The sequence below is a fragment of the Triticum urartu genome, chromosome 5, assembly GCF_003073215.2.
Source record: "Triticum urartu cultivar G1812 chromosome 5, Tu2.1, whole genome shotgun sequence".
NCBI classification, from domain to species: Eukaryota; Viridiplantae; Streptophyta; class Magnoliopsida; order Poales; family Poaceae; genus Triticum; species Triticum urartu.
In genome coordinates, this window is record NC_053026.1 from 403,599,394 (window position 1) to 403,611,737 (window position 12,344).

Below are 12,344 nucleotides of genomic sequence, written 5' to 3' on the forward strand. Positions count from 1 at the left end.
TCGCAAAGAACACATCTACCGTTGTGAGGGAGACCGTGGCGAGCCAGCCTAGCGGCAGTCCAGCAGCAATCGAGGTCGGCCACCCAGGTAAACATCTTGACGCGCAGGGGGGCCCAACACTTCCAGGTGAGGCGCTAGAAGGGAGCGGACATGGATCCAACAAAGAGGGCCCGGTAGCATGACCTGGCGGAGTACTTCCCATCCGTGGTCCAGTGCCAAATGAGACGGTCGGGGGAGGCGGAGAGGTGAAGGTGGCGGAGCCTTGTCCAGAGCTGGACGTACTCCACCAGCACAGTGGGCATAAGCGCGCCATGTAGGTCCGCGATCCAGCAACGGTCCTGGAGCCCATCTGCCAAGGAGCGCTTGCGCTGTCGACGGGGGACCGAGGGAAGGAGGGCATGGGCGATATCCGCAATGGCCATGCCGTCAATCCAAGCATCTGTCCAGAATCGGCAAGATCTGCCGTCTCCGAGAACCCAAGAAGTGGACGCGTGGAAGATGGAGGAGGAGTCAGTGTCGGAGGGGAGGTGCAGGTGTCCATGGCCTAGCTGTTGGGTAACGTAGTAATTTCAACAGTTTTCCTACGCACACGCAAGATCATGGTGATGCATAGCAACGAGAGGGGAGAGTGTTGTCCACGTACCCTCGTAGACCGAAAGCGGAAGCGTTAGCACAACGCGGTTGATGTAGTCGTACGTCTTCACGATCCGACCGATCAAGTACCGAACATACGGCACCTCCGAGTTCAGCACGCGTTCAGCCCGATGACGTCCCTCGAACTCCGATCCAGCCGAGTGTTGAGGGAGAGTTTCGTCAGCACGACGGCGTGGTGACGATGTTGATGTTCTACCGACGCAGGGCTTCGCCTAAGCACCGCTACAGTATTATCGAGGTGGACTATGGTGGAGGGGGGCACCGCACACGGCTAAGAGATCAATGATCTAATGCTATCTCTAGGGTGCCCCCTGCCCCTGTATATAAAGGAGCAAGGGGGGGTGCGGCCGGCCAGGGCTAGGCGCGCCAGGAGGAGTCCTACTCCCACCGGGAGTAGGACTCCCCCCTTTCCTATTTGGATTAGGACTTGGGAGGGGGAAGAAGGAAAGAGGGGGGCCGCTCCCCTTGCCCTAAACCAATTCGGTTTGGGCCTAGGGGGGCACGCCCCATACTCCTCTTGCTGCCCTCCTTTTCCACTAAGGCCCATGTAGGCCCATTAAGCTCCCGGGGGGTTCCGGTAACCTCCCAGTAGTCCAGTAAAATCCCGATTTCACCCGGAACACTTCCGATATCCAAATATAGGCTTCCAATATATCAATCTTCATGTCTCGACCATTTCGAGACTCCTCGTCATGTCCGTGATCACATCCGGGACTCCGAACAACCTTCGGTACATCAAAACATATAAACTCATAATAAAACTGTCATTGTAACGTTAAGCGTGCGGACCCTACGGGTTCGAGAACTATGTAGACATGACTGAGACACGTCTCCAGTCAATAACCAATAGCGGAACCTGGATGCTCATATTGGCTCCTACATATTCTATGAAGATCTTTATCGGTCAAACTGCATAACAACATACGTTGTTCCCTTTGTCATCGGCATGTTACTTGCCCGAGATTCGATCGTCGGTATCTCAATACCTAGTTCAATCTCGTTACCGGCAAGTCTCTTTACTCGTTCCGTAATACATCATCCCGCAAATAACTCATTAGTTGCAATGCTTGCAAGGCTTAAGTGATGTGCATTACCGAGAGGGCCCAGAGATACCTCTCCGACAATCGGAGTGACAAATCCTAATCTCGAAATACACCAAACCAACAAGTACCTTCGGAGACACCTATAGAGCACCTTTATAATCACCCAGTTACGTTGTGACGTTTGGTGGCACGCAAAGTGTTCCTCCGGTAAACGGGAGTTTCATAATCTCATAGCCATAGGAACATGTATAAGTCATGAAGAAAGCAATAGCAACAAACTAAACGATCAAGTGCTAAGCTAACGAAATGGGTCAAGTCAATCACATCATTCTCCTAATGATGTGATCCCGTTAATCAAATGACAACTCATGTCTATGGTTAGGAAACTTAACCATCTTTGATCAACAAGCTAGTCAAGTAGAGGCATACTAGTGACACTCTGTTTGTCTATGTATTCACACATGTATTATGTTTCCGGTTAATACAATTCTAGCATGAATAATAAACATTTATTATGATATAAGGAAATAAATAATAACTTTATTATTGCCTCTAGGGCATATTTCCTTCAGTCTCCCACTTGCACTAGAGTCAATAATCTAGATTACACAATAATAATTCTAACACCCATGGAGCCTTGGTGCTGATCATGTTTTGCTCGTGGAAGAGGCTTAGTCAACGGGTCTGCAACATTCAGATCCGTATGTATCTTGCAAATTTCTATGTCTCCCACCTAGACTAGATCCCGGATGGAATTGAAGCGTCTCTTGATGTGCTTGGTTCTCTTGTGAAATCTGGATTCCTTCGCTAAGGCAATTGCTCCAGTATTGTCACAAAAGATTTTCATTGGACCCGATGCACTAGGTATGACACCTAGATCGGATATGAACTCCTTCATCCAGACTCCTTCATTTGCTGCTTCCGAAGCAGCTATGTACTCTGCTTCACATGTAGATCCCGCCATGACGCTTTGTTTAGAATTGCACCAACTGACAGCTCCACCGTTCAATGTAAACACGTATCCGGTTTGCGATTTAGAATCGTCCGGATCAGTGTCAAAGCTTGCATCAACGTAACCGTTTATGATGAGCTCTTTGTCACCTCCATAAACGAGAAACATATCCTTATTCCTTTTCAGGTATTTCAGGATGTTCTTGACCGCTGTCCAGTGATCCACTCCTAGATTACTTTGGTACCTCCCTGCTAGACTTATAGCAAGGCACACATCAGGTCTGGTACACAGCATTGCATACATGATAGATCCTATGGCTGAAGCATAGGGAACATCTTTCATTTTCTCTCTATCTTCTGCAGTGGCCGTGCATTGAGTCTTACTCAACTTCACACCTTGTAACACAGGCAAGAACCCTTTCTTTGCTTGATCCATTTTGAACTTCTTCAAAACTTTGTCAAGGTATGTGCTTTGTGAAAGTCCAATTAAGTGTCTTGATCTATCTCTATAGATCTTAATGCCCAATATGTAAGCAACTTCACCAAGGTCTTTCATTGAAAAACTCTTATTCAAGTATCCCTTTATGCTATCCAGAAATTCTATATCATTTCCAATCAGTAATATGTTATCAACATATAATATCAGAAATGCTACAGAGCTCCCACTCACTTTCTTGTAAATACAGACTTCTCCAAAAGTCTGTATAAAACCAGATGCTTTGATCACACTATCAAAGCGTTTATTCCAACTCTGAGAGGCTTGTACCAGTCCATAAATGGATTGCTGGAGCTTGCACACTTTGTTAGCTCCCTTTGGATCGACAAAACCTTCCGGTTGCATCATATACAACTCTTCTTCTAGAAATCCATTCAAGAATGCAGTTTTGACATCCATCTGCCATATTTCATAATCATAAAATGTGGCAATTGCTAACATGATTCGGACAGACTTAAGCATCGCTACGGGTGAGAAGGTCTCATCGTAGTCAATCCCTTGAACTTGTCGAAAACCTTTCGCAACAAGTTGAGCTTTATAGACAGTAACATTACTGTCAGCGTCAGTCTTCTTCTTGAAGATCCATTTATTCTCAATTGCTTGCCGATCAACAGGCAAGTCAACCAAAGTCCACACTTTGTTCTCATACATGGATCCCATCTCAGATTTCATGGCCTCAAGCCATTTAGTGGAATCTGGGCTCACCATCGCTTCTTCATAGTTCGTAGGTTCATCATGATCTAGTAGCATGACTTCCAGAACAGGATTACCGTACCACTCTGGTGCAGATCTTACTTTGGTTGACCTACGAGGTTCAGTAGCAGCTTGATCTAAAGTTTCATGATCATCATCATTAACTTCCTCACTAATTGGTGTAGGTGTCGCAGAAAACGTTTTCTGTGATGAACTACTTTCCAATAAGGGAGTAGGTACAGTTACCTCATCAAGTTCTACTTTCCTCCCACTCACTTCTTTCGAGAGAAACTCCCTCTCTAGAAAAACTCCAAATTTAGCCACAAAAGTCTTGCCTTTGGATCTATGATAGAAGGTGTACCCAACAGTCTCCTTTGGGTATCCTATGAAGACACATTTCTCCGATTTGGGTTCGAGCTTATCAGGTTGAAGCTTTTTCACATAAGCATCGCAGCCCCAAACTTTTAGAAACGACAACTTTGGTTTCTTGCCAAACCACAGTTCATAAGGCGTCGTCTCAACGGATTTCGATGGTGCCCTATTTAACGTGAATGCGGCCGTCTCTAAAGCATAACCCCAAAGCGATAGCGGTAAATCTGTAAGAGACATCATAGATCGCACCATATCTAGTAAAGTACGATTACGACTTTCGGACACGCCATTACGCCGTGGTGTTCCGGGTGGCGTGAGTTGAGAAACTCTTCCGCATTGTTTCAAATGTAGACCAAACTCATAACTCAAATATTGTCCTCCACGATCAGATCGTAGAAACTTTATTTTCTTGTTACGACGATTTTCAACTTCACTCTGAAATTCTTTGAACTTTTCAAATGTTTCAGACTTATGCTTCATTAAGTAGATATACCCATATCTGCTTAAATCATCTGTGAAGGTGAGAAAATAACGATATCCGCCACGAGCCTCAACATTCATCGGACCACATACATCTGTATGTATGATTTCCAACAAATCTGTTGCTCTCTCCATAGTTCCGGAGAACGGCATTTTAGTCATCTTGCCTAGGAGGCACGGTTCGCAAGTACCAAATGATTCATAATCAAGTGGTTCCAAAAGTCCATCAGTATGGAGTTTCTTCATGCGCTTTACACTGATATGACCTAAACGGCAATGCCACAAATAAGTTGCACTATCATTATCAACTCTGCATCTTTTGGCTTCAACATTATGAATATGTGTGTCACTACTATCGAGATTCAATAAGAATAGACCACTCTTTACGGGTGCATGACCATAAAAGATATTACTCATATAAATAGAACAACCATTATTCTCTGATTTAAATGAATAACCGTCTTGCATCAAACAAGATCCAGATATAATGTTCATGCTCAACGCTGGCACCAAATAACAATTATTTAGGTCTAATACTAATCCCGAAGGTAGATGTAGAGGTAGCGTGCCAACCGCGATCACATCGACTTTGGAACCATTTCCCACGCGCATCGTCACCTCGTCCTTAGCCAATCTTCGCTTAATCCGTAGCCCCTGTTTCGAGTTGCAAATATTAGCAACAGAACCAGTATCAAATACCCAGGTGCTACTGCGAACATTAGTAAGGTACACATCAATAACATGTATATCACATATACCTTTGTTCACCTTGCCATCCTTCTTATCCACCAAATACTTGGGGCAGTTCCGCTTCCAGTGATCAGTCTGCTTGCAGTAGAAGCACTCAGTTTCAGGCTTAGGTCCAGACTTGGGTTTCTTCTCTTGAGAAACAACTTGCTTGCTGTTCTTCTTGAAGTTCCCCTTCTTCTTCCCTTTGCCCTTTTTCTTGAAACTAGTGGTCTTGTTGACCATCAACACTTGATGCTCCTTCTTGATTTCTACCTCCGCAGCCTTTAGCATTGCGAAGAGCTCGGGAATTGTTTTATTCATCCCTTGCGTATTATAGTTCATCACGAAGCTCTTGTAGCTTGGTGGCAGTGATTGAAGAACTCTGTCAATGACACTATCAACTGGAAGATCAACTCCCAGCTGAGTCAAGTGATTATGGTACCCAGACATTCTGAGTATATGTTCACTGACAGAACTATTCTCCTCCATTTTGTAGTTGTAGAACTTATTGGAGACTTCATATCTCTCAATCCGGGAATTTGCTTGAAATATTAACTTCAACTCCTGGAACATCTCATATGCTCCATGACGTTCAAAACGTCGTTGAAGTCCCGGTTCTAAGCCGTAAAGCATGGCACACTGAACTATTGAGTAGTCATCAGCTTTGCTCTGCTAGACGTTCTTAGCGTCGTCAGTTGCATCAGCAGCAGGCCTGGCACTCAGCGGTGCTTCCAGGACGTAGTTCTTCTGTGCAACAATGAGGATAATCCTCAAGTTACGGACCCAGTCCGTGTAATTGCTACCATCATCTTTCAACTTTGCTTTCTCAAGGAACGCATTAAAATTCAATGGAACAACAGCATGGGCCATCTATCTACAAACAACATAGACAAGCAAGATACTATCAGGTACTAAGTTCATGATAAATTTAAGTTCAATTAATCATATTACTTAAGAACTCTCACTTAGATAGACATCCCTCTAATCTTCTAAGTGATCACGTGATCCAAATTAACTAAACCATGTCCGATCATCACGTGAGATGGAGTAGTTTCAATGGTGAACATCACTATGTTGATCATATCTACTATATGATTCACGCTCGACCTTTCGGTCTCCGTGTTCCGAGGCCATATCTGTTATATGATAGGCTCGTCAAGTTTAACCTGAGTATTCTGCGTGTGCAACTGTTTTGCACCCGTTGTATTTGAATGTAGAGCCTATCACACCCGATCATCACGTGGTGTCTCAGCACGAAGAACTTTCACAATGGTGCATACTCAGGGAGAACACTTATACTTTGATAATTTAGTGAGGGATCATCTTATAATGCTACCGTCAATCAAAGCAAGATAAGATGCATAAAAGATAAACATCACATGCAATCAATATAAGTGATATGATATGGCCATCTATTGGAAATATGCCCTAGAGGCAATAATAAATTAGTTATTATTATATCATATTTCATTGTTCATGATAATCGTTTATTATCCATGCTAGAATTGTATTGATAGGAAACTCAGATACATGTGTGGATAAATAGACAACACCATGTCCCTAGTAAGCCTCTAGTTGACTAGCTCATTGATCAATAGATGGTTACGGTTTCTTGACCATGGACATTGGATGTCGTTGATAACGGGATCACATCATTAGGAGAATGATGTGATGGACAAGACCCAATCCTAAGCCTAGCACAAGATCGTGTAGTTCATATGCTAAAGCTTTTCTAATGTCAAGTATCATTTCCTTAGACCATGAGATTGTGCAACTCCCGGATACCGTAGGAGTGCTTTGGGTGTGCCAAACGTCACAACGTAACTGGGTGGCTATAAAGGTACACTACAGGTATCTCCGAAAGTGTCTGTTGGGTTGACACGAATCGAGACTGGGATTTGTCACTCCGTGTAAACGGAGAGGTATCTCTGGGCCCACTCGGTAGGACATCATCATAATGTGAACAATGTGACCAAGGAGTTGATTACGGGATGATGTGTTACGGAACGAGTAAAGAGACTTGCCGGTAACGAGATTGAACAAGGTATCGGGATACCGACGATCGAATCTCGGGCAAGTACAATACCGCTGGACAAAGGGAATTGAATACGGGATTGATTGAATCCTCGACATCGTGGTTCATCCGATGAGATCATCGTGGAACACGTGGGAGCCAACATGGGTATCCAGATCCCGCTGTTGGTTATTGGCCGGAGAGTTGTCTTGGTCATGTCTGCATGGTTCCCGAACCCGTAGGGTCTACACACTTAAGGTTCGATGACGCTAGGGTTATTAGGAAGACTTGTATGTGATTATCGAATGTTGTTCGGAGTCCCGGATGAGATCCCGGACGTCACGAGGAGTTCCGGAATGGTCCGGAGGTAAAGATTTATATATGGAAAGTTGTTGTTCGGGTTCCGGGAAAAGTTCGGTTTTTTCCGGTATTGTACCGGGAAGCTTCCGGAAGGTTCCGGAGGATTCCGGAGGGGTCCGGAGGTCTGGAAAATGTTCCACCACGTCCAATACAGCAGCATGGGCTGTAGGGGGGCACCCTAACCTTAATGGGCCAAGGGCACCAGCCCCCCCCAAGGCCCATGCGCATGGGAGAGGGGAAACCCTAAGGGGGAGGGCCTCCACTTGACTTGGGAGGCACTCCTTCCCCCCTTGGCCGCCGCCCCCAACCCTAGATGGGATATAGGGGGGCCGGCCCCCTCTCTCCCCACCTATAAATAGTGGAGGGGTGGGAGGGCGGCCACACCCTTAAACCTGGCGCAACCCCTCCCCTCCAATACCTCTCCTCCTCCACGTGAGCTTGGCGAAGCCCTGCCGGAGAACTGCCACTCCATCACCACCACGCCGTCGTGCTGCTGTTGGACTCTCTTCCTCAACCTCTCCCTCCTCCTTGCTGGATCAAGGCGTGGGAGACGTCTCCGTTCCGTACGTGTGTTGAACGCGGAGGTGCCGTCCGTTCGGCGCTAGGATCATCGGTGATTTGGATCACGACGAGTACGACTCCATCAACCCCGTTCACTTGAACGCTTCCGCTTAGCGATCTACAAGGGTATGTAGATGCACTCTCCTTCCCCTCGTTGCTAGATTACTCCATAGATTGATCTTGGTGATGCGTAGAAAATTTTAAATTTCTGCTACGATCCCCCACAGTGGCATCATGAGCTAGGTCTATGCGTAGTTTCTATGCACGAGTAGAACACAAAGCAGTTGTGGGCGTCGATATTGTCAATTTACTTGCCGTTACTAGTCTTATCTTGATTCAGCGGCATCGTGGGATGAAGCGGCCCGGACCGACCTTACACGTACTCTTACGTGAGACTGGTTCCACCGACTGACATGCACTAGTTGCATAAGGTGGCTAGCGGGTGTCTGTCTCTCCCACTTTAGTCGGATCGGATTCGATGAAAAGGGTCCTTATGAAGGGTAAATAGAAATTGGCATATCACGTTGTGGTTTTGGTGTAGGTAAGAAACGTTCTTGCTAGAAACCTATAGCAGCCACGTAAAAACTTGCAACAACAATTAGAGGACGTCTAACTTGTTTTTGCAGCATATGCCTTGTGATGTGATATGGCCAAAAGGATGTGATGAATGATATATGTGATGTATGAGATTGATCATGTTCTTGTAATAGGAATCACGACTTGCATGTCGATGAGTATGACAACTGGCAGGAGCCATAGGAGTTGTCTTAATTTATTTATGACCTGCGTGTCAACATAAACGCCATGTAATTACTTTACTTTATTGCTAAAGCGTTAGCCATAGTAGTAGAAGTAATAGATGACGAGACAACTTCAAGAAGACACGATGATGGAGATCATGATGATGGAGATCATGGTGTCATGCCGGTGACAATGATGATCATGGAGCCCCGAAGATGGAGATCAAAAGGAGCAAAATGATATTGGCCATATCATGTCACTATTTGATTGCATGTGATGTTTATCATGTTTTACATCTTATTTGCTTAGAACGACGGTAGCTTAAATAAGATGATCCCTCGCAATAATTTCAAGAAAGTGGCCCCCCTAACTGTGCACCGTTGCGAAGGTTCATTGTTTCGAAGCACCACGTGATGATCGGGTGTGATAGATTCTAATGTTCGAATACAATGGGTGTAAGCCAGATTTACACACGCAATACACTTAGGTTGACTTGACGAGCCTAGCATGTACAGACATGGCCTCGGAACACGGAAGACCGAAAGGTCGAACATGAGTCGTATAGAAGATACGATCAACATGAGATGTTCACCGTTGATGACTAGTCCGTCTCACATGATGATCGGACATGGCCTAGTCGATTCGGATCATGTTTCACTTAGATGACTAGAGGGATGTCTATCTGAGTGGGAGTTCATTAAATTAATTTGATTAGATGAACTCAATTATCATGAACATAGTCTAAATTGTCTTCGCAAATATGTTGTAGATAAATAGCTCACGTTGTAGCTCCCTGTTTCAATACGTTTCTAGAGAAAGATTAATTTGAAAGATATTGTAAGCAATGATGCGGACTAGGTCCGTAGTCCGAGGAGTGTCCTCACTGCTACACAGAAGGCTTACGTCTTTGATGCACCGCTCGATGTGCAAACCCCTACAACGTCGTCTGTGGATGTTGTGAACACCTGACAGACACATCCTGATGACTACTTGATAGTTTAGTGCACCATACTCTACGGCTTAGAATCGGGATTCCAATGGCGTTTTGAACGCCATAAGACATATGAGATGTTCCAAGAGCTGAAATTGGGATTTCAGGCTCATGCCCGTGTTGAGAGGTGTGAGACCTCTCACAAGTTCTTTAGCCAACAAGATGGAGGAGAATAGCTCAACTAGTGAGCATGTGCTCAGAATGTCTGGGTGCTACAACCACTTAAATCAAGTGGGAGTTAAACTTCCAGATAAGATAGTGATTGATAGAGTTCTCTAGCCACTATCACTAAGCTACTAGATCTTCGTGATGAACTATGACATGCAAGGGATGGAGTTGATCCCGGAGCTGTTCGTGGTGCTTAAGACCGCAAAAGGTAGAAATCAAGAAGGAGCATCAAGTGTTGATGGTTTAACAAGACCACTGGTTTCAAGAAGGGCAAGGGCTAGAAGGGAAACTTCATATGGATGGCAAACCAGTTGCCGCTCAAGTGAAGGAACCCAAGGTTGAACCCAAACCCGATACTAAGTGTTTCCATTGTAAGGGGAACGGTCACTGGTAGCGGAATTACCGCAAATGCATGGTAGATAAGAAGGCTGGCAACTTCAACAAAGTATATACGTGTTATTAATGTGTACCTCACTAGTACTCCTGGTAGCACCTGGGTATTGGATACCGGTTCAGTTGCTATTATTGGTGACTTGAAGCAAAAGCTACGGACTAAACGGATACTGGCTAAGGGCGAGGTGACGATGTGTATTGGAAGTGTTTCCAAAGATTGATGAGATCACCATCGCACGCTCCATTTGCCTTCGGGATTAGTAATGAACCTAGATAAATGTTATCAGGCGTCTACGTTGAGCATGAATATGATTAGATCATGTTCATTGCAATACAGTTATTCATTTAAATTAGAGAATAATGGTTATTCTGTTTACATGAATAATACCTTTCATGGTCATGCACCCTATGTGAATGGTTCATTGAATCTCGGTCATGGTAATACACATGTTCACGCCAAAAGATGTAGAGTTAATAATGATAGTACCACTTTCTTGTGGCACTGCTGCTTAGGTCATATTGGCGTAAGATGCATGAAGAAACTCCATATCGATGGATGTTTGGAGTCACTTGATTTTGAATCACTTGACACATGCGAGCCATGCCTCATGGGCAGGATGACTAAGACCCCGTTTTCAGGTACAATGAAACGGGCAAGTGACTTGTTGGAAATCATACATGCTGATGCGTGTGATCCAATGAGAATTGAAGCGTGCGGTGGATATCGCTATTTTCTCATCTTCACTGACGATTTGAGTAGATATAGGTATATTTACTTAATGAAGCACAAGTCTGAAACATTTGAAAGGTTCAAGCGATTTCAGAGTGAAGTTAAGAATCATCATAACAAGAAGATCAAATTCTTACGATCTGTTCAATGAGAATTTCTGAGTTATGCATTTGGTAAACACTTAAGACATTGTGGAATTGTTTCACAGTTGAAGCCACCTGGAACACCACAGGGTAATGGTGTGTCCGGACGTCGTAATCGAAGCTTATGAGATATGGTGCGGTCTATGATGTCTCTTACCGATCTACCGCTATTATTTTGAGGTTATGCATAAGAGACAGCTGCATTCACTTTAGATAGGACACCATATAAGTCCGTTGAGACGACACCGTGTGAACATTGGTTTGGCAAGAAACCAAAGTTGTCATTTCCTATGCTTAAGGCTTCAGCCGGAGAAGCTCGAACCCAAAGCGGACAAACACATCTTCATAGGATACCCAAAGGTGAAAGTTGGGTATACCTTCTATCTCAGATCCAAGGGCAAATTGTTTGTCGCTAAGAACGGGTCCTTTCTCGAGAAGGAGTTTCTTTGGAAAGAATTGAGTGGGAGGAAGATAGAACTTGATGAGGTTGTTGAACCTTTATTTCAACCAGAAAGTGATGCAACACAGAAAGATGTTTTCTGTGGCGCCTACGTCTGTTGAATAGGAAGTTAATGATTGTGATCATGAAGCTTCGGATCAAGTTGCTATCGAACCTCGTAGGTCAACAAGGATATGTGCTACTCCTGAGTGGTACGGTAATCCTGTCTCAGATATCATGTTGTTGGACAACAATGAACCTACGAGCTATGGAGAAGCGATGGTGGGCCCGTATTCCGACAAATGGTTAGAAGCCATGAAATCCGAGATAGGATCCATGTATCAGAACAGAGTATGGACTTTGGTGGACTTGCCCGATGATCAGCG